Here is a 16,291-nt window from a genome sequence, read left to right on the forward strand (position 1 = left end):
CTGTGAGGGGAACGGCACCTCCATACCTTCAGGCTCTGATCAGGCCCTACACCCAAACAAGGGTACTGCGTTCATCCACCTCTGGCCTGCTCGCCTCCCTACCTCTGAGGAAGCACAGTTTCCGCTCAGCCCAGTCAAAACTGTTCGCTGCTCTGGCACCCCAATGGTGGAACAAGCTCCCTCACGACGACAGGACAGCGGAGTCAATCACCACCTTCCGGAGACACCTGAAACCCCAGCTCTTTAAGGAATACCTAGGATAGGATAAAGTAATCCTTCTAACCCCCCCTCCTTAAAAGATCTAGATGCACTATTGTAAAGTGGTTGTTCCACTGGATATCATAAGGTGAATGCACCAATTTGTAAGTCGCTCTGGATAAGAGCGTCTGCTAAATGACTTAAATGTAAAGATGTTGAAGTCTCTTACTAAAGAGATGGGACTGATAGATATCTGGAGAGAGACTAATAGCTCATCTATGGACTATACATACTACTGTAATGTCCATAACACCTACTCCCATATAGATTACATGTATATCATCCCAAAGAGTTTCATAAATTCAGCCACGTGCACAGTCGGACCCATAGCACTTTCAGATCACGCTTTTGTCCACCTCTGCAACAACATTCCAAGGTCAAAGAGCTGGAAATTCAACACCTCCATGTTATCAAACGAAGAGTTCCATACATTGGTAACTACATGGATAGACAACTACACACAAGACAACAAAGATTCTGCTGTTTCTCCGGCCACAATGTGGGACGCTGCCAAAGCCACACTAAGAGGTCATCTAATTGTATATGCTTCCTCTAAGAAAAAAGCAATGGAAGCACACAGGCTAGATCTTGAGAGGGAGCTGGAACACTATGAAAAAGTACATAAACAATCCCGACAGCACCTCCTGGAGTCACCTTAAAGCAGCCAAAGCTGAATTTGGACTATACTCGGGAGATAAAAAAAAGTTTCACTAAACAGAAATACCATGAGTATAGCAATAGGCCAAGTAGATTGCTTGCCAATTAAAAAAAAGAGCAGTCAGAGTGTACAATCATGGCTATCCGAACAGCAGAGGACCAGGTCACATATGACCCAAAAAAGATAAATGTAACTTTCATGATTTTTACTGCAAACTATATACCTCTGAGAGAAAACATACGGAGGCAGAACTCCACTCCTTCCTAGAGGGAATCTCGCTACCTAAACTATCAGAGACCGACCGAGAAGATCTCATCTCCCCCTTCACTCCTGAGATGTTGGAGGCAATTACCTCCATGCCACCTAATAAGTCCCCAGGCCCAGATGGATTCCCCAGAGAGTTCTACAAAGCTTTTTGGCCCCAGCTTAGCCCTATTTTCATGCCAATGCTGGATGATTTTTACAAAAACTGACCCTCTATCCTGCTCGTCCTTCCGGCGCATAAGCTTGTTGGATTACGACTACAGAATAATTACCAAATTGCTCGCCAAAAGACTAAACACTCTTCTTCCCAAAATAATACAAGCGGACCAAACTGGATTTATTAGAGACAGATACTCTTCTGATAACAGTCGCTGTCTTTTTGATATTATTGATCAAGTAAACGCACAGAAGACCCCTGTCCTGCTGGCTTCAGTGGATGCTGAGAAGGCGTTCGACAGGACGGAGTGGAGCTTTCTGTTCTCAGTCTTAGAAAAGTTCAATATGGGCCCAAACAGATTCCCTTTGGGACGGGGCACAAGACAAGGATGCTCTCTGTCCCCCCCTGCTCTATTTGTTGGGGGCGGAGCCTCTGGCAGAGTTGATAAGGAGCAATCCAAGTATTATGGGTGTTTCTGCAGGCGGCCTGCTGCACAAGATTTCGCTTTACGTGGATGTTATCTTGCTCTACATATCCAACCCTGAGAAATCCCTGCCTCCCATTTTATACACAATTGCTCAGTATGGCAAGTTTTCAGGTTATAAGATACATTTTAGCAAATCCACCGTCTGCCCTCTCAATCTTACACTCACCAGCTCTATGAAGACACTATGTCAATTTCAATGGAAGACAGGGGTTTCAATACTTTGGGATCTTCATAACACCAGGTCTGAATAGCCTTTAAGGAAAATTATCTTCCACTCCTAGATCGAATCAAGAACGATCTCCCTCCCAATTAGCCTAGTCGGAAGAATTAATGTCATCCGTATGAACATCCTCCGTAGACTGAACTATTTATTTCACATGCTCCCATGCTATCACCCAGTTTCCTTTTTCAAAACAACTAACCAAAGCTTCACCAAATTTATATGGGGCAATAAAAAAAAACTAGGATCAACTGCTCCACTCTATCGAAACCTGAATCTAAGGGTGGTCTTGCCCTTCCCTCCCTTCAATTGTACTACTGGTCTACCCAAATCCACAACATGCTAACATGGATCACAAACTGACAAGAGTCAACGTGGATTCAGATAGAAGCCCAATCCTGTGGTTCATTGCCCCTAAGCTCAATTATATTCATTAATAACTTTAGTGAAGTGGGCAACATAGCCAAAACCTTTTTGATTTACAGCACCCTACTAGCGTGGAGGGATTAAGAAATACCTGGGCATTTCCTCCAAAATATGTTCTCACTCACCTATAGTAGGCAACCCAGACTTGCCAAAAGCCCAGAGTGATGCCAACTTTGATCTTTGGCATACTGTTGGAATCAGGACCTTTTCAGACCTATTTCATCAGAAAATCACTACACTGAAATCCTTTCAAGAGTTCTGCAGTGAATTCAATGTGCCAAAAAAAATATATAATCTAATTAGACATGTCATTCACTCATTTACTTCCAAGAGGAGGTTTAGAGCTCAGCTGAATGAGGTTGAAACCCTTCTTGTCACAGCACAATCCATTAAAGGAAAAATATCTTATATCTATAGACTCCTTTCTGAGAAAGGAGGCTCCTCCTTTACTCCTTTGAAAATAATCTGGGAAAGGGACCTTGGTCTGACTATCAGTGATGAGTTATGGACGGAGGTTTGCGACAGGGTATACTGCTCCTCTACTAATGTAAAAATGAAAGAATCTAATTACAAATTGTATTACATTCCAATGACACTCCACAGAATGAAAACAGACATTTTTCCTAACCGTAGAAGATGTACCTCTAAAAATGGAACCTATATGCATTTCTTTTGGAGCTGTAGAGAGATTGCCAGATTTTGGTAATCTATACATACTGCTGCACACAAAATACTAGATGTACAGTTTGATATGATCCCGTGTATCTATCTTCTTAATGCCCAGCAGGACTTTGTTCTTGATCCTGACAAAGAAAATGAGCTCATGAAAATGTGGATTGACCAGAGTGTTGACTTTCTCCCTCTTGAAAAGCTCACTTATGACCTCAGCAAGAGACAGCCCAAGTTTGATAGACTCCGGTCTCCACTACTCAACTATATTTCAAATTGGACACAGTGAATGGGCTGATTAGGAAAATGAGCAGAAACATGTTGTGTAAGGTGCTGTAAAAACTAAAGATTTGCTCGTATATATATAATTTCTATTTGAATAATTAATCTTTATATCAAAAATATTTGTCTTTTTTATTATTGTTAGTTTTTATAAATAATATATGTTTTAAGTCTGTCACATCTGTGAATGTGGAATGTGTTTTGTTGGTTGAAAAACAAAAAAATGTTAAATAAAAAAAACTAAACTACAAGTATATAAATGACAAAGTACTGAGTAAAAGTAGTTTTCAAAATCCAACATGCCTTTGATATTTTTTCAGTTTCTGTTACCTTAATGTTTTCACACATTACCTGTTCCTTTCAATTTAAGGGAGAAGCAGCAAATGTACTGTAGGAGGTAATTTAATTGGTTGCAACAAAGACATGTGTTTTTAAAAAAAAAAATAGTCACCTCATTTCTATCAGCATGTTAAACGCACAACCAGAGGGAAACAAATTCGAGACCAGCTTTACTCCACACACAGATGCGTACAAAGCTCGCCCTCCACTTCGCAAATCTTACCATATTTATCAGGTATGAAGGTAAGACCCAGATGCAGACCACGTCAATGAAACAATAGTTTAATACTCACAGGGGCAAGCAATAGTAACTTTAGTTAACTCTACCTACATGTACATACTACCTCAACTAACTGGTGCCCCCGCACATTCACCCTGTACCAGCATCCCCTGTATATATTGTTATATTTTAATGTTGCCCTTTAATTACTTTTCTCTTATCTGTCTTTTTTGAAACTGCAGAGTTGGTTAGAGGCTCGTAAGTAAGCCTTTCACTGTAAGGTCTACACCTGTTTTATTCAGCATTTCACTGTAAGGTCTATACCTGTTGTATTCGGCGCATGTGACTAATAAGATTTGATTTAACAGTACAAGGCAGACAGGGGTCAGTAACCAGAGGTGTGGCAACGGTACCAGACCACAGGTAGGCTCAGGTTCTGGGTAGGCAGAGGTCAGAAACAGGAGACAAAGAGCTGTGAGACATGGTTTTAACTCAGGACACATTAAAGGGTGGGATGTATACGAGGAGTACGGCGCAACAGAAGATGAACAGCAGAGGGCCTAATAATCTTGGAGATGGGAAATGGGCCAATAACCTGGGGGGGGAAGAGTTTGCGAGATCCACCCGGAGTGGCAGATCCCGGGTGGACAGCCATACCTTCTGCCCTAGCCGATACTGGGGAGCTGTGGTCTGATTGCAATCCTCTTGTCTTCGATACCTTGAGGTGGTATTGAGGAGGGCCAATCGGGCTCTCCTTCAGGTTAGACGACAGCGGCGGACAAACATCTCGGCAGAAGGTATGCCGACCTCTTCCTCCTGCTCGGGGAAAAGCGGAGGCTGATACCCCAGGGAACACTCGAACGGAGATAGGCCCATGGCAGAGCAGGGTAGGGTGTTGCGGGCGTACTCGACTCACACCAGCTGCTAGCTCCAGGTGGTGGGGTTGGCGGAGACCAGGCAGTGCAGAGTAGTCTCTAGATCGTGGTTTGCTCGCTCCCACTTGCCAGTGGACTGGTGGTGGAACCCAGAGGACAGGTTGGCCGACGATCCAATGAGGGCGTAGAATGCCTTCCAGACCCGGGATGAGAACTGAGGCCCCCGGTCGGAGACCAGGTCCACGGGCAGTCCATGGATCCGGAAGACGTGCTACACCATGGGCTGGGCCGTCTCCTTGGCCAAGGGTAGTTTGGGGAGAGGAATGAAGTGGGCTGCTTTGGATAACCGGTCGACCAGTCAAGATTGCAGTGTAGCCCTCAGACCGGGGGGGGGGGGGGACCCGTGACAAAATCCAGAGATATGTTGGACCAGGGACGGTGAGTGTGACAGGCTAGCCTGGAGGAATTGGCCCACTCCAGGACCGCGTAGCGGACAACCTCAGGCACGAACATCTGGTTATCTTGACCCCGCCAGGTTTCGGATACGACCGCTGCGCCTCACGGACCTGTTCCCCTATACCCCAGCTGAGTGCCGTCCCCAGGCAAGAGGTAGGAAGGATTGTCTCGGGCTCCGGGGTGCTAGCCGTGGGGTTATAGCGGTGAAACAAAACATCTGGCTTGACGTTCTTGGACCCTGGCTGGTAGGAGGGGGAAAGTAGAACTGGGTAAACAGTGCCCATTTCAGTTGCCTGGAGTTGAGGTGATTGGCGGTGCGGAGATACTCCAGATTTTTGTTGTCTGTCCACACAATGAACGGATGCTCCGCCCCTTCAAGCCAGTGCCTCCATTGCCATCTTCACTGCTAGAAGCTCCCGATTCCCCACATCATTATTCCTCTGTGGCGTTGAGGCGGTGGGAGAAGGCAGCGCAAGGATGCAACTTCCAATCCAGGGCAGAACGTTGCGACAGAACAGCCCCCACTCTGACATCAGAAGAATTTGCCTCCACCACAAACTGACAGGAAGGGTCCGGATGAACCAAGATCAGAGCTGTGGTGAATCGCTTTTTCAGGTCCCGGAACGCCGGTCAGCGGCCGTGGACAACGTGAACTGAACCTTGGTAGAGGTGAGGGCAGACAGGGGGAGGCAAGGATGCTGTAATCCCAGATAAAGCGGCGATTAAAGTTGGCTAACCCCAGGAGGTGTTCAGCTGCATCCTGGACTCAGGCGGAGGCCAATCCACCACCGCTTTCACTTTCTCGGGATACATCTGGACACTCCCAGCAGAGATCATGTAGCCCAGAAAGGGAATGTGGAGTGATGGAAATTGCTCCAGAAGGCGCTGGAGATCCTACTGGACATGAAGCATGTGTTCTTGAGGGGAGCGGGAGAAGACAAGGATGTTATCAAGGTAGACGAAGACAAACCGATTCAGCATGTCACGGATAACGTCATTCACCAGAGTCTGGAACACGGCAGGGGAGTTGGTGATGCTAAAGTGCATGACCAGATATTCTTAGTGGCAGTCTTCCACTCGTCCCCCTCTCGTATCCCCACCAGGTGGTAGGCGTTTCGTAGATCCAGCTTGGAGAATACAGTTTCCACCTGGAAAGGATCGAAGGGCGAGGAAATGAGTGGTGGCGGACATCGGTTCTTAACAGTAATGACATTGAGTCCCCTGTAGTCAATGCACGGGCACAGGGTCTGATCCATGAAGAACAAGCCTGTGTCAGTGGGAGGGAAGAGGGATGGATAAATCCTGTAGCTAGAGAGTCCCCAATGTAGTTCGCCATAGCCTTCGTCTCTGGTCCCGACAACCAGTACAGACGTCCCCGGGGCGGCGTGGTGCTAGGGAGAAGGTCAATCCCGCAGTCATGGGGCGGTGCGGCGGAAGGGAAGTGGACCGGGACTTGTTCAAAACCTCCCAGAGGTCCCGGTACTCTTCATGAATGACGGAGAGGTCCGTAACCACCTATGAGGACCCAGGAAGCCTTCCCTGGTTGTGCCGAATTCAGACAATGGCCGTGGCAGAACGGACTCCAGCCCATGATAGCACCAGTAGACCAGTTGATGAGTGGATTGTGCCGTTTGGTCCAGGAGAATCCCAAAACCACGGGAATCTGGGGGGACTTAATGAGCAGGAACTGAATGGCCTCGCTGTGATTCCCTGACACCCATAGGTTGATGGGAGTGGTGTTATGGGTGACCCGACATATAGAGCGCACGTTCAATGCTCGAACATCAATGGGAATAAAGAGGGGCTGAGTAGGGATGTCAAAGCGATGAGAGTCAAGACCAGTGGGTAACTCCCCAGCAGCAAGCTTGTCCTTAACCTCCTCTGAGACGCCGTGCTGGAACATGTCAAACAGTGCTTCCGGGTTCCATGCACTCTCCACTGCCAACGTGCGGAAATCCACTGCATAGTCGGCCACCCTGCGGGCGTCATGCCGGAGATCAATTAGCTTACAGGCTGCTTCTGTCCTGGAGAACGGGTCATCAAAAACCTTCCTCACCTCTCCCACGAACCCCTCCAGGCTCATGCATATGGCTGGCTGCTGTTCCCATACGGCGGTAGCCCAGGTGAGAGCCCTTCCAGACTTATACGTGATGAGGTAGGCTATTTTGGAGCGATCTGAGGGGAAGGAGGGCTGAAGCGCGAAAATGAGGGCACACTAGGCTAAAAACGCCTGACAGGTGCTCGGCTCTCCATTAAAGCGTTCTGGAGGAGGTAACCCGGGGTTCCCGGGAAGGTAGTGGCCGGTGGGACGGCGCTGCTAACCGGCGAGTGACTGAGGAGCGGTGGGGTTACCCCCGTGGCAGGCTGCCCTCCAGAGAACCCGCGGAATTGCTCTAGCAGCATGTCCAACGCCCGGGTATGGCTGGTCAGTAACCAGAGGTGGGGCAATGGTACCAGATGGCAGATTCAGGGTAGGGGTAGGCAGAGGTCAGAAATCAAACGGGAAGCAAAGGTCCAGGTCACAGGCAGGCTCAGGCAGAGTGGTCAGGTGGGCAGGCTCAGGGGCAGGCAGGCAGAGTGGGCAGGCAGGCAGAGTGGTCAGGCTCAGGGGCAGGCAGAGTGGTCAGGCTCAGGGGCAGGCAGAGTGGGCAGGCTCAGGGGCAGGCAGGCAGAGTGGTCAGGCTCAGTGGGCAGGCAGGCAGAGTGGTCAGGCTCAGTGGGCAGGCAGGCAGAGTGGGCAGGCTCAGTGGGCAGACAGGCAGAGTGGGCAGGCAGGCAGAGTGGGAAGGCAGGCAGAGTGGGAAGGCAGGCAGAGTGGGAAGGCTCAGGGGCAGGCAGGCAGAGTGGTCAGGCTCAGGGGCAGGCAGGCAGAGTGGTCAGGCTCAGGGGCAGGCAGGCAGAGTGGGCAGGCTCAGGGGCAGGCAGGCAGAGTGGTCAGGCTCAGGGGCAGGCAGACAGACAGAGTGGGCAGGCAGAGTGGTCAGGCTCAGGGGCAGGCAGAGTGGGCAGGCTCAGGGGCAGGCAGGCAGAGTGGGCAGGCTCAGGGGCAGGCAGAGTGTTCAGGTGGGCAGGCAAGCGTCAAAACCAGGAGGGCGAGAAGAAGAGACACTTTAAAAAGCAGGAGCTGAGACACAAAACGCTGCTTAACCTGACAAACAAGACGAACTGGCACAGAGGCTAGGGATAATAAGCGACACCTGGAGGGGGTGGAGACCATCACAGGAAAGGTGAAACAGATCAGGGTGTGACTTTTAGAAATGATTTCCAATTTATTAAATCAAAATTTGATCAAATTTACATAGGTATACAGACCCTTTAATCAGTACTTTGTTGAACCACCTTTGACAGCGATTACAGCCTTGGGTCTGATGCTACAAGCTTGCCACACTTGTATTTGGGGAGGTTCTCCCATTCCTCTCAAGCTCTGACAGGTTCGATGGAGAGCGTTGCTGCACTGCTATTTTCAGGTCTCTCCAGAGATGTTCGATTGGGTTCAAGTCACAGTTCTGGCTGGCCCACTCAAGGAAATTCAGAGACTTGTCCTGAAGTGTCAATACAGGACTAAGATTGAATTCTACTACACTGCCTCTGATGCTTGTTGGATGTGAAAGGGCTTGGAAAATATTCATGACTACAAAGGGAAACCCAGCCACGAGCTGGCCGGTGACAAGAACCTACCAAATGAGCTAAAAGCCTTTTATGCTCACTTCGAGCAACGCAACACTGAAGCATGCACGAGAGCACTGGCTGTTCTGGATGAATGTGGGATCACGCTCTCCATAGCCGATGTGCGCAAGACTTTTAAACAGGTAAACATTCCCACAGCCGCGGGCCCAGACTGATTACCAGGCAAGTGTCTTCACTGACATTTTCAACCTCTCCCTGACCGAGTCTGTAATACCTACATCTTTCAAACAGACCACCATAGTCCCTGTGCCCAAGAAAGCAAAGGTAACCTGCCTAAATGATTAGCGCCCCGTAGCACTCACATTGGTAGCCATGAAGTCCTTTGAAAGGCTGGTAGTGGCTGACATCAAGCAATCATGCTGGAAACCCTAGACCCACTCCAATTGGCATACTGGCCCAACAGATCCACAGATGATGCAATCTCTATTGCGCTCCACACTACCCTATCACCTGTACGAAAGGATCCCCTCTGTGAGAACGCTGCTCATTGACTACAACTCAGCGTTCAACACCATAGTGCCAACAAAGCTGATCACTAAGCAAAGGACCCTGGTACTAAACACCTCCCTCTGGAACTGGATTCTTCCTGACGGGCCGCCCCCAGCTGGTAAGGATAGTTAACACATCCGGCACGCTTATCCTCAACACGGGGGCCCCTCAAGGGTGCGTGCTCAGTCCCCACCTGTACTCTGTTCACTCAATTCTGCACAGCCAGGCACGACTCCAACACCATCATTATGTTTGCTGATGACAACAGTGGTAGGCCTGATCACCGACAACGATGAGACAGCCTATAGGGAGGAGGTCAGAGACCTGACCGTGTGGGGCAAAGACAACAACCTCTCCCTCAACGTGACCAACACAAAGGAGGCGATTGTTGTCTACAGGAAAAGGATGACCGAACATGCCCCCATTCTCATCGATGGGGCTCTAGTGGAGCAGGTTGAGAGCTTCAAGTTCCTTGGTGTCCACATCGCCAACAAACGAACATGGTCCAAGCACACCAAGACAGTTGTGAAGAGGGTGCGACAAAACATATTCCCACTCAGGAGACAGAAAAGATTTGGAATGGATCCTCAGATCCTCAAAGGGATTTACAGCTGTACCGTCGAGAGCATCCTGACAGGTTGCATCACCTCCTGTTATGGCAACTGCTCGGCATCTGACCGTAAGGCGCTACTGAGGGTGTATCATTGTAAGGGGCCACAGTGTCTCCCGACCACTCCTGTGTCAGCCCCCATTATTTACGTTGCAATAGTTTGTGTAGGGGGGTTAGGGTCAGTCAGATATACCTGGAGTATTTATCCTGTCGTGTCCCGTGTGAATTTAAGTATGCTCCCTCTAATTCACTCTCTCCTTCTCCCTTCTATCCTGGAGGACCTGAGCCCTGGGACCACGTCTCAGGACTACCTAAGCCTGATCACTCCTTGCTGTCCCCAGTCCACCTAGTCATGCTGCTGCTCCAGTTTCAACTGTTCTGCCTGCGGCTACGGAACCCTGACCTGTTCACCGGACGTGCTACCTTGTCCCAGACCTGACATTTACTCCTGAGATGCTGACCTGTTGCACCCTCTTGAACCATAATTATTTGAGCCTGCTGGTCATCTATGAATGTTTGCCCATGTTCTGTTATAATCTCCACCCAGCACAGCCAGAAGAGGACTGGATACCCCTCAGAGCCTGGTTCCTCTCTAAGTTTCTTCCTAGATTCCTGCCTTTCTAGGGAGTTTTTCCTAGTCACCGTGCATCTGTATTGCTTGCTGTTTGGGGTTTTAGGCTGGGTTTCTGTACAGCACTTTGTGACATCGGCTGATGTTGAAAGGACTTAATGAATAAAATTTGATTGCGTACGGCCGAGTACATCATTGACTAGAAGCTTACTGCCATCCAGGATCTACTGTATATACTAGGCAGTGTCAGAGGATGGGCAAAAAAAATGGTCTAAGACTCCAGTCACATTGTAAGGTATGTCATTTCAGTAGTGTTGTGATATCAGATTATGTCACGGAGTAACAACCTTTAAGATGGATTTGATACAAAATATCTCCGCAAAAGGCAACTTTTACCTGGGGGGCATGCTTTGAAGACCCTTCAAAGGCGCTCCGATACCTGGTCCCCAAGAAAAAACCCACATGGTATGATAGCTTATAGACAGTAGTAGGCAAATGAAGGGAAAAAGTAACAATATTAAGATCATGGTATAACATTTTTAGGGTCTATTTGCTGGTAATTGGAAACAGGTCCCTTTGGAATTTCGTCCCCCATTCCTAAACACATCCATCCTATAGTGTAGGTTTTGAAGATTCATAATCTCAGATTGTAGTCATCAGAAGAAGATTGAGGAACGGTTGATAGGTCCAAGAAGTACAAGCCCCCACACCGTTCTCCAACCTCTGAAATGTTGTGTTGAATGTGTGCATTTTCTAGTTCCCCTCAACATTCTCCCTCTGTCTGTCTGGTAGAGTAGTGGTTATGGTGGTTGCTCCCCAAACCAGAGTTTGGGAGTTCAAATCCCCGAGGAACAATTAACAGTGACCCATTTTTAATGTTGCCTTTTGTTGGCATGAAAGAGCAAACTTGAGGTGTGTAGGGGCTCGTTCCCATCAAATAGAAGGAATGAAGTGACGCCTTGTGTGAAATGTCCTTTTAATAGAGTTGTGATAACATATTATGTCGTGGAGTAACAATACAATCCTTGTCTGCAAAAGGCAACTTTTACCTGGGGGGCATGCTTTGTAGACCCTTCAAAGGCGTTCCGATACCTGGTCCCCAAGAAAAAACCCACATGGTATGATAGCTTATAGACAGTAGTAGGCAAATGAAGGGAAAAAGTTACAATATTATGACGACGTTTATAGAAAATGTCTCAAGTAAAAGTGAAATTCACCCAGTAAAATACTAATTAAACGTCATTGCTAAAATATACTTAAGTATCAGTGGTAAAAGTATCAATTATTTGACCTTCCATATATTAAGCAAACCAGACAGCACGATTCTGTTATTTTATTTAAAAAATAACCAGGGGAACACTCCAACAATCATAATTTACAAATGAAGCATGTGTTTAGTGAGTCCGCTAGATCTGAGGCAGTAGGGATGACCAAGGATGTTGTCTTGATAAGTGTGTGAATTGGACCATTTTCCTGTCCGGCTCAGCATTTGAAATGATCAAGTACTTTTGTGTGCCAGGGAAACTGTATAGAGTAAAAAATACATTTTTTTATTAAGAAATGTAGTGAAGTAAAACTTCAAGTTGTAAAGAAACAGAAAGAGTAAAAGTACAGATACAAAATCAACAGATATATAAACGGAATGTAGTGGAGTAGTTTAAAAACATTTTTTGTTAAGTAATTTACACCACTGGAATTGAAAGGAACACCTCAATTACCTCGACAAACCGGTACCTATGTATAAAGCCTCGCTATTTTGATTTTACTACTGCTCTTTAATTATTAGTTAATTTTATTTCTTATATTTTACTTAACACATATTTTTCTTTATTAAAACGAAATTGTTGGTTAAGGGCTTGTCAGTCAGCATTTCACTGTAAGGTTACACATGAAAACATGTTGTGACCCTGGTGTGACATTATTGAAGCTGTGATGACACCTACTGGACATCAAGAGGAACTACACCACACACATACACACTATAACCTTAAAACAGATGGGATGCTTTACATTCGTTGCCCTTTTTTATAAGACACTAATATATATGTCCAATAAACAGACGTTCAAAAATCGTAATGTAAAGCACAAACGACTGGAAAGTTCTTCAAAAGCAACTATAGTGAATCAAGCATCTTTAGGTTACCTGAAATTGGTCAAAGCATATTGTATACGTTCTATTTTATTTAATCTTTATTTAACTTGGCAAGTTGAACTAAACAACATCGACACAGACACAAGTTAGCTGATATTTGGGAACCAGGATTAACACAGAGAGAACATGGCAAAATACAATGTATGTTTCTGTAATACGAGTAGGCTGGTATATACAGTATCATCGGTAACAATTGTGTACAATCCACCTAGCTAATAAAATACTGGGGCTGGCAGTCATTAGTTACATTTCAACCATAGCGATTCCCTAATTGAGGCGCAACAGAGTTCACCGGCGAATGCAGGAACACCGGAAATAATAACTAAACCAACGAACGAGGAATGGTGGAGGCTACCAGAACGAAGAGACATTTTTCGGGATAAACGTGGTGAGTGAAAAACATTATTACATTGCTCACTCCCTACCTGGTATCTCATTCTACCGTTATACGACTTTGTATGCGTTGTTGGTTGGCAGCCTAGACATTTGCGGAGCTTTTGGAACGGATTCCTGTTGGAACGTTCCACAAATTATACCCACCCTGGTAAGATACATTGGCACTCTAAATGGAAAAAGTTTGATGACCGCTGGTGTAGTTAATTACTGAAAACTTCAGGAGCATAACGGCAGTCGGGAAGAATTTCATCTTCTTCTGGTCAGGTTATATTGATGACTGGCTCCCTCAAGTAACTTGTGTATCTGTAATTATTTCATCAAACAGCATGCTTAAAGCATCAGACAAGTTACTTACATATAGTTGATTTTATTAAAACACATGGAGCGATTGGTAGAAAGAACATTTACATTTTAGTCATTCAGCAGACGCTCTTTTCCAGAGTGACTTACATGCATACATTTCTCTTCTCTTTTTTTTCCTTCTCCGTACTGGCCCCCTGTGGGAATCAAACCCACAACCCTGGCGTTGCAAACACCATGCTCTACCAACTGAGCCAGAACAGATGACTCTTGGTTGACCAAGATTTTAGTTGGGGACAGCACTAGAACATGATTTTGGGGCTCCCGAGTGGCGCAGCAGTCTAAGACACTGCATCTCGGTGCTTGAGGCGTCACTACAGACACCCTGGTTCGAATCCAGGCTGTATCACAACCGGCCGTGATCGGGAGTCCCATAGGGCGGCGCACAATTGGCCCAGCGTCGTCTGGGGTAGGCAGTCATTGTACATAAGAATTTATTCTTAACTGACTTGCCTAGTTAATCAAAGGTTACATTTAAATAAATAAAAAATAGTGTTTTATGACAAACTGTTTTTTACAAATCCGTCAAGGCACCAACTTTGAGAAGGGTTTAAAACAAAGCTTTCAAAACAATTCATTAATATAATTGAATCTAGGTATGTTTCGCCAACACTTTATAACTGTTACGTCAACATGTCTTAACTTCTTGACGAGGTCGCTAGGTTTTGGGTTACGGTTGCTACAATAGCTTCTCTATGAATTTGAGAGTGGTTACATTTCTCCAGCCCCCATCCCTCAGCTGTTTACCAAACCAAGTCTCAGGGCAGCCATTTTGTTGAAGTTTAAAAAAAAACACAAGTCAATCAACCAACCAACCTGCAGTTCAAACACTGTTTTGGTAATAAGATGATGGGGTTGGAGAAATGTAACTACTCTCAAATTAATACAGACCGATGGATGCAAGGACTGACCATCCATGATAAACATTATAGTTTTAACCATGTTGAGGCTATACAGTGTTGGTTTACATTGTTTCTAAACATTGGAGTAAAAAAAGCTTATTTGGGGTTCTGATGGACCCTGGTTGATGGACCCAACAGTTGAACTAAGCTCATGAGGCATGTGTTATATTCTTCAAGAATCAATAGCTATAAATAAATCATTTGAAAAGTCTAAATATGGATGTAGCATTTGCAGATTTCCCCTTTAACACCACACATCAATTCAACAACTGCAGAGTTTGTGCCTCTGTATTTAAGACAGTACTTACTAGTGTTAATCAGGGAACGGTTTCTCAAAACCATCTTATGGCTAAGTTCATCGTTAGAACCATTGGATGCCTTAAGATGCGTTTGGGAAACCGGGCCCAGATATCCAGTTTCCTCCTCTTCTTCCTCCTTCTTTTTCACTCTGAACGTGTCCTTCTCTTCTTCTTTCACTGTAACAGCCTCACCCTCTACTTGTTTTTGTATTGTGACATCCTCTTCCTCCTCTTTCACGACAACGTTCAGCCACAGACCATCTTTCTCCGTCCAGCAGACATCATCTTTAGCAGGAGGAGAGTAGCTTAGTGACCGCATGGTCGGAGATGTTAGCTAGCTAGGCTAATGCTAACTTAACCAGCCCGCTACCTGACTAATAACAACAACACCGTAAATATGACATTAAATCGGATAACTAACCAGACGACAGAAGTGGGTTTAAAACACAGTGGCTAATATACACTAAAGCGTCTAAAGAGCTTTATTGGTTCGGCTATTTTGTCTAGCAAGCTACCGAGGTGGCTGAATAACTGTTGCTGCAGTTGAAAGAAGCGTTCCGTCCACTACATTATACGTCACACTAACAGCATTGCCTTAAATTCCCAGACCGCCATCTGCTGACTGGAGTGGGTAACGCAGTTGAGTAAAATGTATATTCTATTTTCAGACAAGTTAATGGGTAGGAAGCATGAGTTTTTACTCACCAGTGTAACAACACAGTGCGGTTAAAGACTTAGTAATTTAGTTGTAGTCACGATCTGGTTCCCTATAAGTACAAACAGGTATGTTTTTGCGTTGTTATATATTTCTTCACTTATTTCCGGATAGCTTCTAAACTACCCACAATGCACTATGTGCTACAGAGTTTGTATGCTAGCTCGGTATCTAGCTCAAGCTTGTCAACGTCAGCCACACCTCATGCTTTCATATACTGTGTGGTTGTGATATCTAGTGGGAACGCATTAGCACGGTAGACTCTGCTGCCTTGTTGTCAGCAGGGATGTACTGATTGGTTTGGTATTGGGCATGTTCGACACTGCAGCCGACTGACTGATCTACAAATCCCCTGTTGCTGTTGTCCACTAGATTATACGTCACACTAACGGCATCGCCTTAATGCACCACATGATGTATTGTTACACCATGTAGGATCAGTATAGACCTAGTCTGTTCATTATATACATCTACATGATGTATTGTTACACCATGTAGGAGCAGTATAGACCTAGTCTGTTCATTATATACATCTACATGATGTATTGTTACACCATGTAGGAGCAGTATAGACCTAGTCTGTTCATTATATACATCTACATGATGTATTGTTACACCATGTAGGAGCAGTATAGACCTAGTCTGTTCATTATATACATCTACATGATGTATTGTTACACCATGTAGGAGCAGTATAGACCGACAGTAGCTGGCAACTTATTTAGATTTAGTTTGACTGAATGAAACTGGCTTAAATGTGCTGTAGTAAAAAAAAAAATTGTCGCACTAATCAATCAAC

Source organism: Salmo salar, chromosome 02 (genome assembly GCF_965601325.2).
Source record: "Salmo salar chromosome 02, fSalSal1, whole genome shotgun sequence".
Classification (NCBI taxonomy): Eukaryota; Metazoa; Chordata; class Actinopteri; order Salmoniformes; family Salmonidae; genus Salmo; species Salmo salar.